A 16,323-nucleotide genomic window follows, 5' to 3' on the forward strand; every position below is an offset into this window, starting at 1 on the left:
TTTTATAAATGGACCCTGCCTTCCATGGCCAGGATGTACTAGTGTGTTCTGGTTTTTCTTTAAAACCTGGCAGATGAGGGCACAAGTCTGACTTCTGCTGTGTGGTCAGCATAGAAAGGTGATGCGTTCACGTGTCGGGTGGTTCACGTGTTGGGCGGTCGGGTGCAGACTGGTTGTGCTGGCTGGTTTGCCAGAAGAACTTTCCTGGCTGTGGAAAATGTGTGGCTGAGAAATACCAAGTGGAACAAAGGTCTGTCTTTTGCTAATAGAACAGAGGTTGGATTAAGTGGCATTTACAGCTAAGTTTATGTATTTTAAAATTTTTCCTGGTATTATACTCTGCAAGCTGTGTGTCAGTAGTTTTATCTGGCTGGGTTAATTAGTGGGTAATTTTAATTTGGCTTTTAAACAAATCAGGGGTCACATAAAGGGAGACAACAAAAGATTTGGATTCTGATCAACAGGGTTTAAGGCTTCTCGGTGCCTCTCACGTAATGTAACCCCAGGCGTAACCCACTCCCTCTACCCCTCTTCCTCCCCCTATAACTAGGGACCTGCGCGTTCTCTCTTCTTCTTGTTTCTTCCCCGCTAAAATCAGGTGCTGGGTGGTCAGATGAGCTCCTTCATTCTGGGGTCTGTGAGTGGCCCTCATTCTTGGTCAGTTAGCTGCAGAGTTTTGAAGGAATTTTTTAAAAAAAAATCACATTTGTGGATGGTGACCCCGGTCAGCAGAAGAAACAAACTGATCATCTTAATTTGTTTCTCTCCATTTGGCAATTGTGCCCCTAAGAAGTCTTCATTTCAGCTTCACACCTTTTCTAATCTCCCCCGGTATTTGTGTCTCACGCTCAAAAAGCCGAATGAGGGCTTCCCTGGTGGCGCAGTGGTTGAGAGTCCGCCTGCCGATGCAGGGGACATGGGTTCGTGCCCCGGTCCGGGAAGATCCCACATGCCGTGGAGCAGATGGGCCCGTGAGCCATGGCCGCTGAGCCTGCGCGTCCGGAGCCTGTGCTCCGCAACGGGAGGGGCCGCAACAGTGAGAGGCCCGCGTACCGCAAAAAAAAAAAAAAGCCGAATGAAAGCAAATAGTTATTACCATTCCGCTCTTGGGAGTTGAATGGGGTGGAGAAGATTTTCACTGTTAAACTGTTAGTGGTCAGTCCAATACAGGACATTTTCCGTGTCCCATCTGTTGAAAGGCCATGGAGCCCTCAACTGTACCATCTCTCAGGCTTACTCACATGCTGGACCCTCACTTTCAAGTCTCCACTTAAGGCTGGTGACCACATCTTCTGTGGTTTTTGCAAGGAGACAGGAAGAATAGTGGTATTGGAAATTAAAATACTAATGTTAATGTAGCCACGCAGAGTTTTATTTGTTTTGTATGTGTGCATGTAGGCACGATTGGAGTTTATAATATGATGAGCTCATATGGTTTATATTTATAATAAGGGGAAACTTCTTGGTGATACCTTGCTTCTGTGTAATACTTTAGTGTTTTCACTATTTTGAGTTTTCAATGAGTCTATGAGATATGCAGAGTTAGGCTTATATTTTTATGGTAGGGAAAACGGAAGCCCAAAGAGGTAAAGTGACCTGCTTGAGATCTATGTCAGTGGTAGATCTTCTGACCAGTGTTTGACAGAGTTGTTTTACTCTAAGAAAATTAGAGACTGACACTGTTTTTGAATTTTGAAGGAAGAGAGGAAGTTTACAAGGAATAGAAGTTATGCTGTTTATGTTAATATCAAGCTATACCAAGGCTCCAGTCATAATATGACCCAAGACTGGAATTTTAAAGTGTAGTTGATAAAGGCAAAGAACCACAGAGACTTCAGTAATTTTCTCAGTGGTATGACAGTTCATCCATCCATCCTTCCATCCATCACCTGTCCATTCATTTCATCATATTAAAAAAAATGCAATGTGTCAGCTTCCATGCTGAGTCCTGACTTGTCAAAGTAAAATCAGAATGACATGTGACTGTTGAGGATTTAAAATGTGGCCCAGTTCAAATTGAGATGTGCTGTAAGTGTAAAATAGCAGATTTCAAAGGCTTAGTATAAAAAAAAGGTAAAATATCTTATTAATAAGTTTTATGTTTATTACCTATGAAATGAGTATGGGTATATTGGGTTAAGTAAAATATATTATTAAAATTAATTTTTCCGTTTCTTCTTAGCTTTTTAAAAAGGTGGCTGCTAGAAAATAACAAATTGCAAGTGATACTTGCATTATCCGTCTACTGGGCAGCACTGTTCTCCAAGTTTACTGGCTAGTAGGGGAAGTAAGATGTATACTCGTTTCACCTTCTCCAACAACATGCCGTCCCTCTTCTTTGCTTCTCTGTCTTTACACTTCTCTCTCCTTCCTCACCTTCTTTTGGCCTCTTAGCCCATTTCAGTCTGACAGAAGCAGCTCTCACGCAGGTCTATGGGGCCAAGTTCATTTCTTGTTAGCACTGCTCTGATCTGGCCTCTGTGGTATGGTCACTCTTGACCGTTCTTGCTTCTTTCATTCTTTCCCTGCATCTGTCCTCAAGTTTCCATTGCTGGCCCTTGTCCCTGCTGACATGCAAAGCTTTGTCTTTAGCCTCCTTCTGTGTCTCTGTGCTCATGACTCCTAGGGGGTTATGTTGGGTTTGGAACTCCTGAGCCCCAGAGCCATATATGTAAGTGCCTTTTGGATGCTCCAATTGGAAATCTTTTTTTTTTTTTTTTTTTTTTTTTTTTTTTTGCAGTATGTGGGCCTGTCACTTTTGTGGCCTCTCCCGTTGTGGAGCACAGGCTCTGGATGCGCAGGCTCAGCGGCCATGGCTCATGGGCCCAGCCGCTCCGCGGCATGTGGGATCTTCCTGGACCAGGGCACACACCCATGTTCCCTGCATCGGCAGGCGGACTCTCAACCACTGCGCCACCAGGAAAGCCCTGGAAATCTTAATGTTATCTTTTTCTCTTAGCATTGTCACCTTAGTGAATGATAGTAACGTCTGTCTATTTAGTCACCCAAGCCTGGAAACTGGGACTCATTCTGGATGCTTCCTCCCTTTACCTCGCCTTTCTATCTATTCATCCTCAGACCTTGTTGAGTCAACCATGGTAACTGCTGTTCCTCACCCACTGCATGTAACTACACCCGACCTACCCACTCCGCCTTTGCTGCCCCGCCTCAGTTCAGACCCTCAGCATCTCTCTTCTACAGGGTTTCAGTAATGCTCAACTGGCCTTTGCTTTTTATTCTTTGTTTTTTATTCTCACCCCCCTCCATTCCATTCTCTGTTCTTCCAGAGTGATTTTCCAAAAAATGCAAATCCAGTCATGCCAAATCTCTGTTTTTAAAATCCTTCAATGATTTTTGGGTAAAATCCAAAACCCTTTGCATAAAACAGAAGACTGTTGGGAATTTAGCCCCTGCCTCCTTTCATCCTCATCTCACTAATCTCCAGGACAGATCCTGTGCTCCAGAATGTACATGGGATTCTCTGTAGCCTCCACGACTTAACATACTGTTTCCTTGTCAAAACATCACTTCTCTCCCACCTTTTCAGGGTAGCTCACAGGTTCCTTTCAAGACTTTGCTCTGATATCAACTCTGCTTGGCATGTACCTCTGACCTCTGATAGCTCCACTTCCCCCATTTTTGGCTGTTTATTGCAGTTGGTTGTCTTTCCTTGAAAGTAAGGGTTATTCCTTTCATTTCTGTATCCTCAAGTCCAAAATAGGTATGCAAGAGATATTTGTTGAACAAATAAATGCCCCCCCCCCCAAAAAAAAGGGTAGAGATAAGGCATTGTGGAAATTGTGATGAAAATTCTAGCTGGGTAGGGATGGGAGCAGGGAAGGCCCCAGGAGAGGTGACATTTGAGCTCCACCTTCAAGTCTAGTGGCACTGGGTTGGGAGGATACAGAGGAGACCCTGGCGGTCATGATCAGTGTGCTGTGTTCTACAGCACACAGGAATATAGACTGGGCCCTTCCCCTGGTCAGTACCATCATCACCAGAGTAAAATAAGGAGGATAATCTCAGGAGTCCGTCCACCTGGGCTAGTGTCTGTCTTTGGTCCTGAGCCGGGTTGTATAACTGAGCACAGCCTCCTTCCCCCAGGGCACAGCTGGCATGGCAGGTAGGCACCCCATCCTTGCTCCTGAGCTGCCCTGGAGGAAAGGAATGCAGGACGGTTGCTTGATTTTTTATCTTTACTTCTCCTTTGGAGCTGCCTTTCTGGAGAGCAGAGAGGTGACCTTAGCAGCCAGAGCCGGAAAGAGCAAAATGAGTCATCTCAGGCCCTAATGAGGTGCATGAGAGACCCTTCCTGACACTGAGGGTCAGGTGAGGTCGAGCTGTGCCTGGGGTGAGTTTTGCCTCGGGGCTCCAGGTAGCACTGGAGCACAGCTGAGCTAATTTTATCCCCAGGAGCTGACTGTGCTGAAGGGCAGGGCTTATGACATTGGCCTTATCATCCTGTGATGCCCAGAGAGCTCCCAAGGTACAGCCCCGTTATGTCTGGGCTGGTTTTGCTCCTTTTGTTTAATACGTTTTTCCATTAGGTGTTCATATTTGCAAGCAGGATGCTTGCTAATACGAGGTGCAGAGAGCGTCGGATTTGGTGGGAGGCCATGGAGCTGGATTTGGATCCTGCCTCCACGCCTTGCTTACCAGCCGTCTTGACCTTGGGAGAGTTATAGAATCTGAGTCTCAGTTTCCTCATTTGTATCAATAAAACAGGACTTAGACCTGTGTCCTAAGATTGCTGCTAGGTTATACACTAGGTGACACGTAGTAAGCAGTCATTGTGTGCCAGTTGCTCTTGTAGCTGCTTTATTCATAGTGATCCACCTAATCCTCTAAACAAACCTACGAGGAAGGTACTATTGCTATCCCTATGTTACAAATAAGGAAACAAGGACAGGAACAGACATTTCTGGAGGCCTTTTCTGTGGGGCTGCACAGAGCAGATGGGCTAGGTGTGCAGCCGGTGTGCCTTTGAGGTACTGAAGGATTCAGTGGCAGTTCTGGAAAACAAAGAGGTCAAGCCAAAGAATTCTCAGGAAAGAGTCAGTAATTATGCTATAAGCGTGCTTCATTTGATAAGAATTAGTTTCTGTTGATCATCAACTAGTTTATGACACCTGCTATTCATGTCTCTTAGGTCTGTTTGGCTCGTTACAGTAAAGTGACATATTTTTCTCCCCTTCACACAGGCAACGGAGAAGGTCTAGGTATAGATAGACAGAGGTCTCGATCAGATCAGAAACAGATGAATGGATGAGCAGTTAATTGATCATTTTTCCCCCCTTCCTGCGTGTGTTTCAGGCTTAAGTGCAAGAAAGACATCCACATAATTTAAATGGAAAGGGATTAATTCGGGGAAAGAGATGCTAACAAAATTGTTGGAAAGGCTGGAGCAGTGGGAGCCAGGAGGCTACATCTGTAGCAATTGAGTTTAAGAATTTATTCCACAGCTGCAATCCGGGGAGAAGGGAGATGGGATTAGGAAGCCCCTACAGAGACCTCTGACATTTTTCTCAATGTCCTCATGGTTGGCGGCGGGACATTGGATTAGCAAACGGAACAGCATTTTGACGTATGCTTACAAGGTGTAGCTTGCCAGAAGAAGCAGCAGCAGGAGGCCTCAGCCTCACTTCCACCTTCTCAGTCTCACACAAGTACATCTTATTCCTGGAATCTAGTTTATTAGCTTCAGGGGAGTGTGGGAAATGTAGTTTTTAGCAATCGCTTCTGTGGCACAGGAAGGCACTTCAGAGGGTGTAAGGGAACTTGGAGCCAATTGAGAGAATGTATCAGCCACTGACAGTCATTTGAAAATGCCCAGAGCTATTCTCCCCAAATACTTGATGTGTATAATTAATTATAATACTGTAATATAACTGCTAGAGTGTTCTACGTCATATTTGTTTATTTAGATAAAATGTATAACATTACTATACTTAATATACCGAAAAGCAGGCCATTTGCTCAGTCTCAGCCCTGCAATAAGTTCTCCTTAATATTGACGGCACTGGTTGATTTGTGATTTTCCAGCTCGGTTTAATCTCCTCTTGAGAGTCATGCCCTGGACAGTTGTCTTGTTTATGTAATTTGTTCATAAATGTTTATTAAACACTTACTATGAGCCTGGTGCTATGCTAGTTTGGGCACCAGGGGCAGAGATAAGTCATGGACTCTCCCACTGGGAGCCCTCCCTGGAAAGGGAGTATGTCAAGTACATAGTGAGAATAGTATGAGGAAGGTCACTGTCCACGTCCTAGGTAGCAGCAGGCTGAGCAAATCCAGAGAAGAGAGACTATTCTGGCTGGACCGAGAAGCAAGGGAGGTTTCATGCAGGGTGACAGTGGTCCGGTGACTGTCTGTTGGGGGGCAGTAACATCCCTTTAAGGGGCATTTGCGAATGTGGTGGAGTGTTTTTTGTTATCTCAGTGTTGGAGGCCAGACCACCGTTGTCATTCAGTGGTCAGGGCCAGAGATGCTCGGTACCCTGTAATGCATGAGAAACTGCTGAAATAACTGCCTTTCTTCAAAGAGCGATCTTGTTCCAGTTGAGAACTACCAGTAGGTCTTGTAGGATTATCTATAAACTGATCTTGGCATGGGGAAGGGTAATAGGTCAAGCAAAAGCACCAAGAGCTAAGAGTTCAGTCTGAATAAAGCAAAGAATGCGTGCTGAGTGGGAGTGGGAGGGAGTTCATGGTGGAAATAGAAGATGGAGTCCAAGTTATTGATAAACTTGAGATATTAGATAAAGCGCTTGGACTGTTCTGTGGCCACCGAGAAGCCACTGAAGATATTGGTGCAGGGTTCTTGGGAGCAGAAACCTAGCCTCATCCTATCGCTGTGCGTTAAGGAGACATCAGTGATGCTTTTCGAATGAATGAATGCCCCCAGACAAGTTGTTTACAGGAGTTGGACCAGTTGCTGTTTGAGTTTTGCCACATCTAGGATGGTCCTGGGAGAGCCTGGCAGTCAGCATTTGGACTTTAGGAGAAAGCACAGAGAGGGCACGGCAGTTTGCTCACATCCGGATGGGAGTGTTCCGGTCAGGCAGCAGTTGTAGTTGCTCGTGCTAAAGAGAGAAGATGTGCTGATGTCTTCAGAATCTTGAAGGAAAGAGGGATTTTTCCATTGCCCTCCCTCTTGGAGCCCATAGGCCATGGGGCATGTAAGATGCATACTGTGCTGTCCGCATTAATGCTTGTGCATCTTGAGCTTATTATAAATTGCCAGTCAAACCAGCAATATGCTGACAAGGTTCATGCACTGTGACCATGACTGCAGTTGTTCTTGGGGAGCAGCTTGCTGGTCTGTATGGTGATCCTGCCACACTGCATTCCCTGTGCTGTGTCCTGTAGAGTCCTGGTGGCTTTTTGACACTCGGGTCAGTCACTCTTCCTTCTTTCGGGTTGGGTGTGGGAGTTTGGGATGGAAAGCTTGGGATGGAACTGACCAAACACATACACAAGACGCTCCCTTGGTAATTCCCTTCTAAGGTTTTATTTCAGAAATCTTTCCAGGGGAGAGGGAGAGGGGTATGTAGATGTGTGGGATGACCTCAGAGCCCTTATTTTATGGCTTAGAGAAGGAAAGTGATGTGCCCAGGGCCATGCAGTGAGCTGGCCGGGAGGACGGCACCTTTTATAGCAGGGTTTCAGTTGCACTCAGCTCTTGGGGGAGAGTGTAGTGTGAAAGGGCTCTGGAGCCAAAGCCCTGTGCTTGGCTACTGGCTCAGCTCCTGGCTATATTCTGGACCCTCAGCTTCCTCATTTATAAAGTGGGTGTCATGGTCATATCTTACATGAAGCGTTTAAAAAGGTGCGGCACGTGAAAAGCTTTGTTGACAACAAAGAAATACACAAATATTTCTTCTTCCCATGATGTGGATGTCTATGGACCAGTAGTTGGTGGGACCATCTTTAGAGAAAGGATGGGGCAGTGAAGACACTGTTGACTACATCCTGATCACAAAACACTCCCAAGGGTTCCTCTTCCCCACTGCACAGTAAAGAGATCTGGCACTCAGATTTGGAGGCACAGTCCTGGGGGAAGCATGGCCAAACCTTGGAGTTGGGAGGAATTGGGGGTACACTCTTGCCTGGTACCCTTAGTGACAATATAATGGGAAGTGTGACTGGAAAGATGGGTTGAGGCCCATCCTGGAGGCCATGAGTGCTGGCCTGAAGGAAGTTGGACATTATTTTTTTGTGCAGTTCAGAGCACTGGTGAGGGGTCACCTGCGAAAGTTGGGATGAAATTGGGGGTTAACCTGGCAGCACCTTCAGGATGTTCAGGGAACCTGGGGCAAAGCTGAGGTAAGAGACAGGGAATCTTGTAGTTTGGAGCAGGGGCCTCAAGATGAGGTGATTCCCAAGTTTTGGGTACATTCTAAGTTATTTTTTTCAGTGGTTCAACTTTTTTTTTTTTTTGCGGTACGCAGGCCTCTCACTGTTGTGGCCTCTCCCGTTGCGGAGCACAGGCTCCGGACGCGCAGGCTCAGTGGCCATGGCTCACGGGCCCAGCCGCTCCACGGCATGTGGGATCCTCCCGGACCAGGGCACGAACCCGTGTCTCCTGCATCGGCAGGTGGACTCTCAACCACTGCGCCACCAGGGAAGCCCCAGTGGTTCAACTTTTTACTTGAGGTTATAATAAAAATGATAATAGTTTTATAGCCAGATCCTGGGATACCAAGTCTCACACTTTCTCCTGTGCCAGTGACCTGGTTTTCTCAAACTCACCTTCTCCACCCTGGACTGTCTTGATTGACATCCTTGGAAGCCTGAGATGGCCATGAGTTTCAAAGATTCCAGAGACAAGATGTAATATTTTCAAAGATGATCTGTAGGGAATTTGGGACATGAAATGTATTCTTCCCTTTAGCTCTTTATTGCCATCATATTGTTTGTTTAGGTTGAAATGTCCATGAGAGCAAGGAAGGAAAAAATTGGACCTCTGTCACTTGTTGAGCATCTTCTTTGCCCTGGGTGCAGTGCTACCTGCTTTTTCATCTGTGGACATAGATGGATTTATAGATGGAGTGATCATAACACAGTATTTATTGTTGCATTCTGCTAAGCAACTTATGTGTGAACTTAGTTAATTGTCATAAACGCCTTATTAGGTGGATAACAATATTATTTCCCATTTACAGATGAGAATACTGAGGCTTAGCAAGATTTAAATAACTTGCTTCTGAGAACACAGGTCTTTAAATAGATTATCATCCAAGTTTTCTACTTTGAGACCTCTTTCTTCCCTGCTACACCATATATTGCCTGTCTCACTGGTAAAAATGCAGAGCTGCTTAAAAGGACGTACATCTCAGACCTTGGAAGTTACTAGAATCAGAGCTGGAAGGTACTATGAAGCTCTCAGAGGCTGCTGGTTTTCAAGCTGTGCTCCCCTGAGCCTGGGAGACTCCGAGAGGGGCCTTGGGGTTGGGCTGCGAGGTAGGGAGGCGACAAATGGTCAGAAGAGTAGGAGGGAAGGGGGCTCTGGAGCCCAGTCTTAGCAGCTCTGCTTTTATGTTCGTTACAAGCTAAGCATCCACAAAGCATTTTGCGTAATGGCAAAGCTCTACTGTTAGGGAAAAAAAGTTTGAAAACCACTGTGCTGGCCCAGTCTGTCTTTGTACTAAGGCTGAAAGGCAAAGTGGCATAGCACAAGTCACAGCTGTGAGGGTCCTGGAGCTTTTTCCTTTTGTCAAGGAAATATGTGTCCTGTCCACCTCCTTCTGATGGGCCTTTGGAGCACCTGGCTGTAGGTTCAGAGTCATGCATCCCCTGAGTAGCTGCAGAGCCTTCAGGCTGCTCCAGGCACATGATTCTTGACCTGTATCTTTCAACTTGGCTATGTCTCCCCTTTGGATCTTGGGACCCTCGCTGAGATTAGTTCCATTTCTATGTAGAAGAGAGTGGAAATTACAGCCAGTATTGTGTTACTTCCACGGCCCAACCTTCAAAGATGTTGTCTAACTGAATAACATGTAATTATTGATTGTCCACTGTGTGTACAGTGCTGAGACACAGACAAGGTTCCTGACTCCAAGGGCTTTGTGGGGAAACAATCAAATAAGGAATTTTGTCAACTATTTTTGGAGATAATTATGTTTGTTATATAGGATTATCATGTGTGATAGGATGATTTTATCTCATAGAAATGGGATAGGAAGAGTCTGGGCAGTAGGAAAGAAGAAGGTTAGAAATTGGAGAGTATGGTCTAGGATTGCAAGGGGTTGAGTTTGCACTGTGAGTTAGTTAATCCTGGCCTCTCCCACTTTCTTTCTCTAAGACTGGCACAGTTTATCTTTAAGCCTTCATTTCCTGATCTGTATTATGGGAGCCAGCCTGCCTAGCTCACAGGGTTGTTGATGGGGTTAAATGGGGCAGTGTATGCAGCCTGCTTTGTTCAGTGCTCAGCACAGATGAAATACTCCATAAATTATGGTTGTTATTGTGATTATTTAGCAGTGAGCAGCCAAAGAGACTATTTTTTAAAAGGTGATGAGTGGTGTGATCAAAGATTGCTTCTCAGAAAAAGACTGTTTTTAGAACTAGAATCCAGCCACCTTAGCCTCCAGCTATCATTTGGCTTCAGTTTACCTTGCTGAGCTACTCTTTGTCTCCACTCACCTGCCCACCTGTCCCACTAGTTCCCTACACATCTGCTAAGCTAGCTGTTCACTGGACATAGCTCCTTATCTCCTGGGCTCAAATCTTTCCTTTTGCCTGGAATGTCCTTTACTCCTTCACCTCCCCCTTTTCCTGTCCTACCCTCTTAATAGCTGACCCGGAAATCCATCTCTCCCATCAAGGGGGACCCTACTGAAGTCTCTTGTCCTGTATTATAGTCAGCCTTTCTATTCCATGCTTGTGAGCTCTTTGAGATGCAAAGTTGTTTGCATCTCAAAGCCCTTTGCTATAGCATCCCTGAGGATGCAGGTGCACACTCATGCTAGGAATCACACATCTATGCAACAAAATAAGGTAGGGTCTTCCTTCACCGTTAAGCACAAGGAAGCAGATGATCAAATGCAAACTAGAAAACAGTCATCGTTGAGCTGTGTGTGCATCAGCCTTGAGAATGGATTTCTGGGGAAGATCTGGCCCTTCCATAAATGCCATGGATGACTTGGATCTTTGCAGAAACTGAAGAGAATCCTGATGACTGGTGTGTTGGGGGAGGCCTGAAGGAAGCCAGGCTCTTCCACCTGAGCTCTCAGATCTTCTTGGGTGCCTTCTGGCTCCTGGTGACCTGCTGCAGGACCTCTGGTATGTAAACGGGCTTCTCTGCAGCCTGGGCTGCCCGAATGCCAGGCTGAGCCTCTGAGCTGGGCCGGAGGTTTAATGGGTTGGAGGTTTCTTTTGGAATCTGCAGCTTGAAATATCCTGTACCCTTGATTAATTCATGCTCGGGAGCTTCCTTAGTGTTCTCTGGTAAACAGCTCCGTACCCTGCGTTTCTTTCCCTATGGGCTTGTTGCAGAGAGACTGGAGCCTGTGTTTCTAACAAGTTCTCCAAGGAAAACATTGCAGGTCACGTTTTCAGAACTGAGACTCTCAGGGCGTCTTCCCAGCGCCCATCTCTATTACCTCCCTTTGGCCTGGCATTTGCTTGTAGCCAAAAGGGCGAGTTTGTCTTGAGCAGTCCTGGAGACGTTTGTGACGTGGGGCTGAAAATCTGACAGTTGCTGCTGAGTTTCAACTGCAGGAATGAATAGCATATAGACAGAACCCAGCAGAACGTCCAATCATTTCCCTTCAATTCCCAGAGCCTTAATGTGTCTTTGTCTTGAGAATGACCTTGCTGCTTTTTGTGTTTTTAATGGAATGCACAGTCATTGACAAGTAATCACAATAATCCCCTATACTTTTGTAACGCCTACCCATTTTCCAGAGGGCTTTCATTAGCCTTATCTCAGTTGATCCCCATAACCGCTCTGAGAGGTAGGGAGAGGGGCTGTTTTCATCTCTGATTTTCAGCTGCAGAAACTGAGGTTTAGAAAAGTCAAACAGTTGGCCAGAGGTCATTTATTTCCTATGTAGCAGAATTGGAACTGGAATCTTAAATAGTCTAACTCTTAAACCAGCATTCTTTTCACTACTTACCATCAGTGTGACCTTGGGAATATACTTAACCTTCCTGAGCCTCACTTTTCCTATCACTACAGTGGGTATAGTCCTCCAGGGAGAGTTGTCAGTAGGGATTAAATGAGACTGTCTGGTAAAGCACTTACTAAACTGTAAAGAATGCAATAATGTGAGGCATCATTATCACACGTACCTTGAATTCAAATAGTGCCACATCAGAACTGTGGCAGAAAAGAACATTTTTTTCCCCCCATTTTGAAAGGACACTGAGGAGAATGGTGCCGGCAGTTGTCAGGGATCACGAGCTCCCAGCCTTGTGCTCAGCCAATTGGCCCTGCTGCCCTGCCTGCAGGCCACTTTGTGTTTCTGAGAGCGCTTATGTTGGCAAGGTGCTCTTTTCTTACAGAGCTCGCTCTTAACATTCCTTGAAACAGTCCTGTATCCTGGAGACAGTTTTAGGTTGGCCAGGCTGGAGAGCAGGAGTGGGGAGCTGGGGAGGGGATCTGCATTCCTGAGCTTCGTCCACAAAGGGTGGGAATGTGGTGTGGGTGACGGGGTCCAGGTGGATGAGGAACTGCTCTCAAAGTCTGTTTTCTCTCTTTTCTCAGTGACTGGGATTTAATAGGGTACGTCTTGTGAACCCACAAGACCAGCAGTACATATGCAGAATGGGTTACTAAGCACTAATGCTTATTGGAAAAATCCAAAAAGGATGGGCCTCAAGTTGGCAGGAGGCAGCCAGCGTGACCGAGGAATGAGATCTTGGAGAGCTTTGTTTTTGTAGCCACATTCACCTACAAAAGTTCCAAACCCATGAGACAGACATGGGTTGTTTGTATGGGTCAAAGAAGCAGAATAAGGAGGCAGAGGTTGAAGGCCTGGAAGCCATATAAGGAAGAACTTTCTGTTGGAAAGATGGAATTTACAGCTGCGGGAGATAATGATCTCCACCTCACTGGAGACCTCAGGGATGCCATGGGGGGAGGGTTTGGTTCATAAATAGGAGAGACATTGGGCTCAGTGGCCTTGATGGTCTTTTCTTCCCCTGAGATCCCAGAGCCAGTGGTTGTCAGGGGTCACGAGGAAGAAAGACACACATACATTAAGGAATGAAGGGTTGCTTTGTGGATATGGAAACTGATCTCCAAATGCTACTAGCAGAATGGAGGGTAGCTTTAGACCTTTCATTCTGGTTTTCATTCCTGTCTCTGTAGTTCCCTCCTTGGTCCTTGGTTTACAGAGTTCCCAGGTCATCCCTAGGTAGCTGTTTTCCATGGAATATCTCTTTCCTTTGCTGAAATGCTCCTGTTGGAATATTGGAAGGAACTCTGAGCTCCTGAAAGGATGACAGTCTTTCTACAGAAACACTAAGTCTGATTGGCTGGTTTAGTGTCAGTTACAAATGAGGACCATCTCCTTACCCTCTTCAAGCCTACTTCTGGGACCTCTTGGGAGTACTGCAGTTGTAAGAATTCTGTGCTGAGTTCTGGTTCTGGCATGTGGTGGAAGGTTTTCTGATCCTGTTTCCTTACCTCATTTAGTAATCACTTATATTTGTGTTTACTTATGAAACATGCAATGAATAAGAAGTGCTGGCCATTTTTTCAGGTACTTGTGGCGTGCTTGCAAAAATAGAAAACAAGTGATCAAAATAAATGTCAGGACTGTTCGATAGGCTGGACAGAAGCTGCTTTTAGAGCACATAGTTGGACAATTTGGGGATATCTACCCAATCTGTAGATGAGAGAATATAAACTACGAGAGGAGAACAGATTTGTCCAAAGTGGTAAGGAGTGACTGGTCTGGGCTTAGGGCTTGGGTCCCCTTGCTCCCTGACCAGTGATGTTTATTGCTTGAAGGTTGCCTTGGGATGAGAACAAGCACCCTCATGGTGAAGGCCCAAAAAGCAGCACGTGGGCGATGATTCTGAACAATGGCTCATCTGACCTACAGAAAGCCTTTACAGCCAGCAGTAGAATAAGATCATGCTGAGGAATAGAACCACTAGGAAGCCAAGATACGGATTCCTTCTCTGAGCAGACCCCGACTTCCCCACACTGCCATTTCATCTCTCTCCTTTTTTCTCTAATTCAGTCTGGAGTCATTTCAGACCAGATTCATTCCTGATTGACTCCACTGGTTCAATTTAGTCATTGGACACTTTTCAGGAACTTCGGATTAGAATTAATCTTACAAACTAAGGGAATGAATCTTACAAATTAAATTGGGCTTGTCACTCTTCTGTTCCCCCCCACCCCCCCAGTTTTCTCTTGGAAGTCTGGTTTTATTCTGGGTCTTATTGCCTGGTGTCTGTCCTATGAAGAACTCATGCGAAACTAAGTTCCCAAGAGGACTCTAGGCCCAAGGGGGTCAGGGATTGGGGTCCAAGGGTTGTTTTCATACTCATCTGCCACTGAAAGAACTGTGGGCTGGATTCTTGGTGACCTCTTCAGGTGCATCCCCCTAAACACCCTCCCTCCCCATTAATTAATTGACTTCATAAATGTAGTTGCATTCTAGATGGCCCCATTCCTAAGATGAACTTAAAGCCTTTCAAACCAGTCACTTCGTTGTCTGGACAGGGGAGCCTTTTTCCTGTAACAGGAGAGCCTGTGGAACAGTTGAGACTCCACTTCTTTGGGGGTTAATCATTCACTCTAAGTAAGGAATTCTGTCCTTTAGTGGGGCATGTTCTTCAAGTGCCAGAGGAGAGAAGGGTGATTTTTCTGACATCCTCCAGCCTGCTTCTCCATATATGGAAATGTTTACCCACCACACTGATCTATTGGAAGGGAAGGAGGTGACTCAGGGTTTAGGAGAAGCAGGATTTGAATTCTTGTTTCCAGAAACAAAGTCGCCCCCTCCCCCCACCCCTCCCCCTCCTTTCCTTTGCCCCTTGTTCTGGGAGCCGAGGAGAGAAGGTTTCAGTGCTGTTCCCCTTGGACCTGGGGACCACCTCCTTGCAGTGGGACTCAGGGTGTGTGAGAGAGAGCGAGGGCCAGCTGAAGGCCAGCTGCCTGTGGGGCCTGACGGCGCGTGAGTATATCATTATTGCCAGACCCAGTGACATTTCTGCCTGCAGACCCACGGCTCAGAGTCCTGAGGGCTGGTTCGCTTGCATGGTGATGGGGCATGTGGCTGGGAGCACTAGCTGCTTTCATTTGGGGTGTGGACAGCTGCTTTCCCAGGGTAATACTTCTCGCAGTGGGATTTAGAGACGGGCTATGCCTGAGGAAAAATTCTATTTGTATATTAAAAATTAGAGAGGTATTCCTCCCACCTGAGGCCTAACTTAATTTGGGGAGAAAGATAATTTGGGAGTGTTGTTGTTTGTCTGATTGCTAGGACTAGAGTAACACCCCAGAAGGGGTGTTTGTGGGCACTTGGGGAGGGCTAGTTTTATCTTGAAAAGCAGAGTTATGGTTGGACTTAAGAGTACGCAAAAGGTTTCTGTATAGCATTTGCACGGCATCCACTCTGCAATAAATACATGGTGTGTGGACACTGCGTAGATCTGATGGACTGCCAGAGTTGGGATGATTTGATTGATCTGTTTCATTTTACGGCATGATGGTGGGCAGGGGAGGCCCAGGAGTGCAGCTCACCTGCCTCGCAGGTACATGGCTAGTTAGGTGGGATTAGAATCCAGATCTTTTTATTCTCGGGTCATTCCTCCTACTACGTGGAAGCTGCCCCTTCAGACAAAGGCAGAGAAGATGCCCATTTTGCAGATAAGGAAATTGGGACTCAGGATGCCAGAGTTGCCCACACTTATTGATCTAATTTGTGAGAAATTGAGAACTGGAACCAAGTTCTCCCAGGTCAGACCTCTTTCTATCATGTTACATGGACTCAAATGTCTGAATTTGTTGGTTTTTTAATTTCACTTTTTTTTTTGTTTTCTTCTTTGGTTTCTACTTACCCTTTTCTTCTTTGGGTCATGTGAATATTGTTTGAATGTGAGCCGCTACCTTCCGATCTGCTTTGCTGCCTGTTATCTTTTTCTTCCCTGAAAGAGGATGATAGCTTGTCCAAGAGGAGAAACTGAATAGTGGAGGCCTTTATTTCAGCTTTACCCTTGGAGGTGAAATTATGCACAGGCCTTGAAAGAAACTGATCAGGGCTTTCCATCTAAGCCTCTCCCACTATTCTTAACGCTGCAAGAATTCTGGAGTATAATTCCCATTCATAGGTGAGCCCTGATTCTGAACAGATTTTAAACA

The 16,323-nt window shown here is 45.9% G+C and overlaps 1 protein-coding gene across 6 annotated transcripts in view; it reads left to right on the plus strand.

Annotated features, from left to right (window-relative positions):
• LPP (LIM domain containing preferred translocation partner in lipoma) overlaps window positions 1-16,323 on the plus strand; it is a 698,762-nt gene that overhangs the window by 42,163 nt on the left and 640,276 nt on the right. The window contains exon 1 of one of the 6 annotated variants that reach the window (XM_081235265.1): window positions 11,195-11,282. The exons of 4 other annotated variants lie outside the window; for them this stretch is intronic. The gene's annotated coding sequence lies outside the window, so the exon portion shown is untranslated. Of the gene's footprint in view, window positions 1-11,194; window positions 11,283-15,044; window positions 15,137-16,323 lie in introns of those variants that run through there. One more of the 6 variants, XM_081235264.1, reaches the window with a different exon arrangement.

Source organism: Mesoplodon bidens (genome assembly GCF_964165515.1).
Source record: "Mesoplodon bidens genome assembly, chromosome: 5".
In the NCBI taxonomy this organism is placed as follows: domain Eukaryota; kingdom Metazoa; phylum Chordata; class Mammalia; order Artiodactyla; family Ziphiidae; genus Mesoplodon; species Mesoplodon bidens.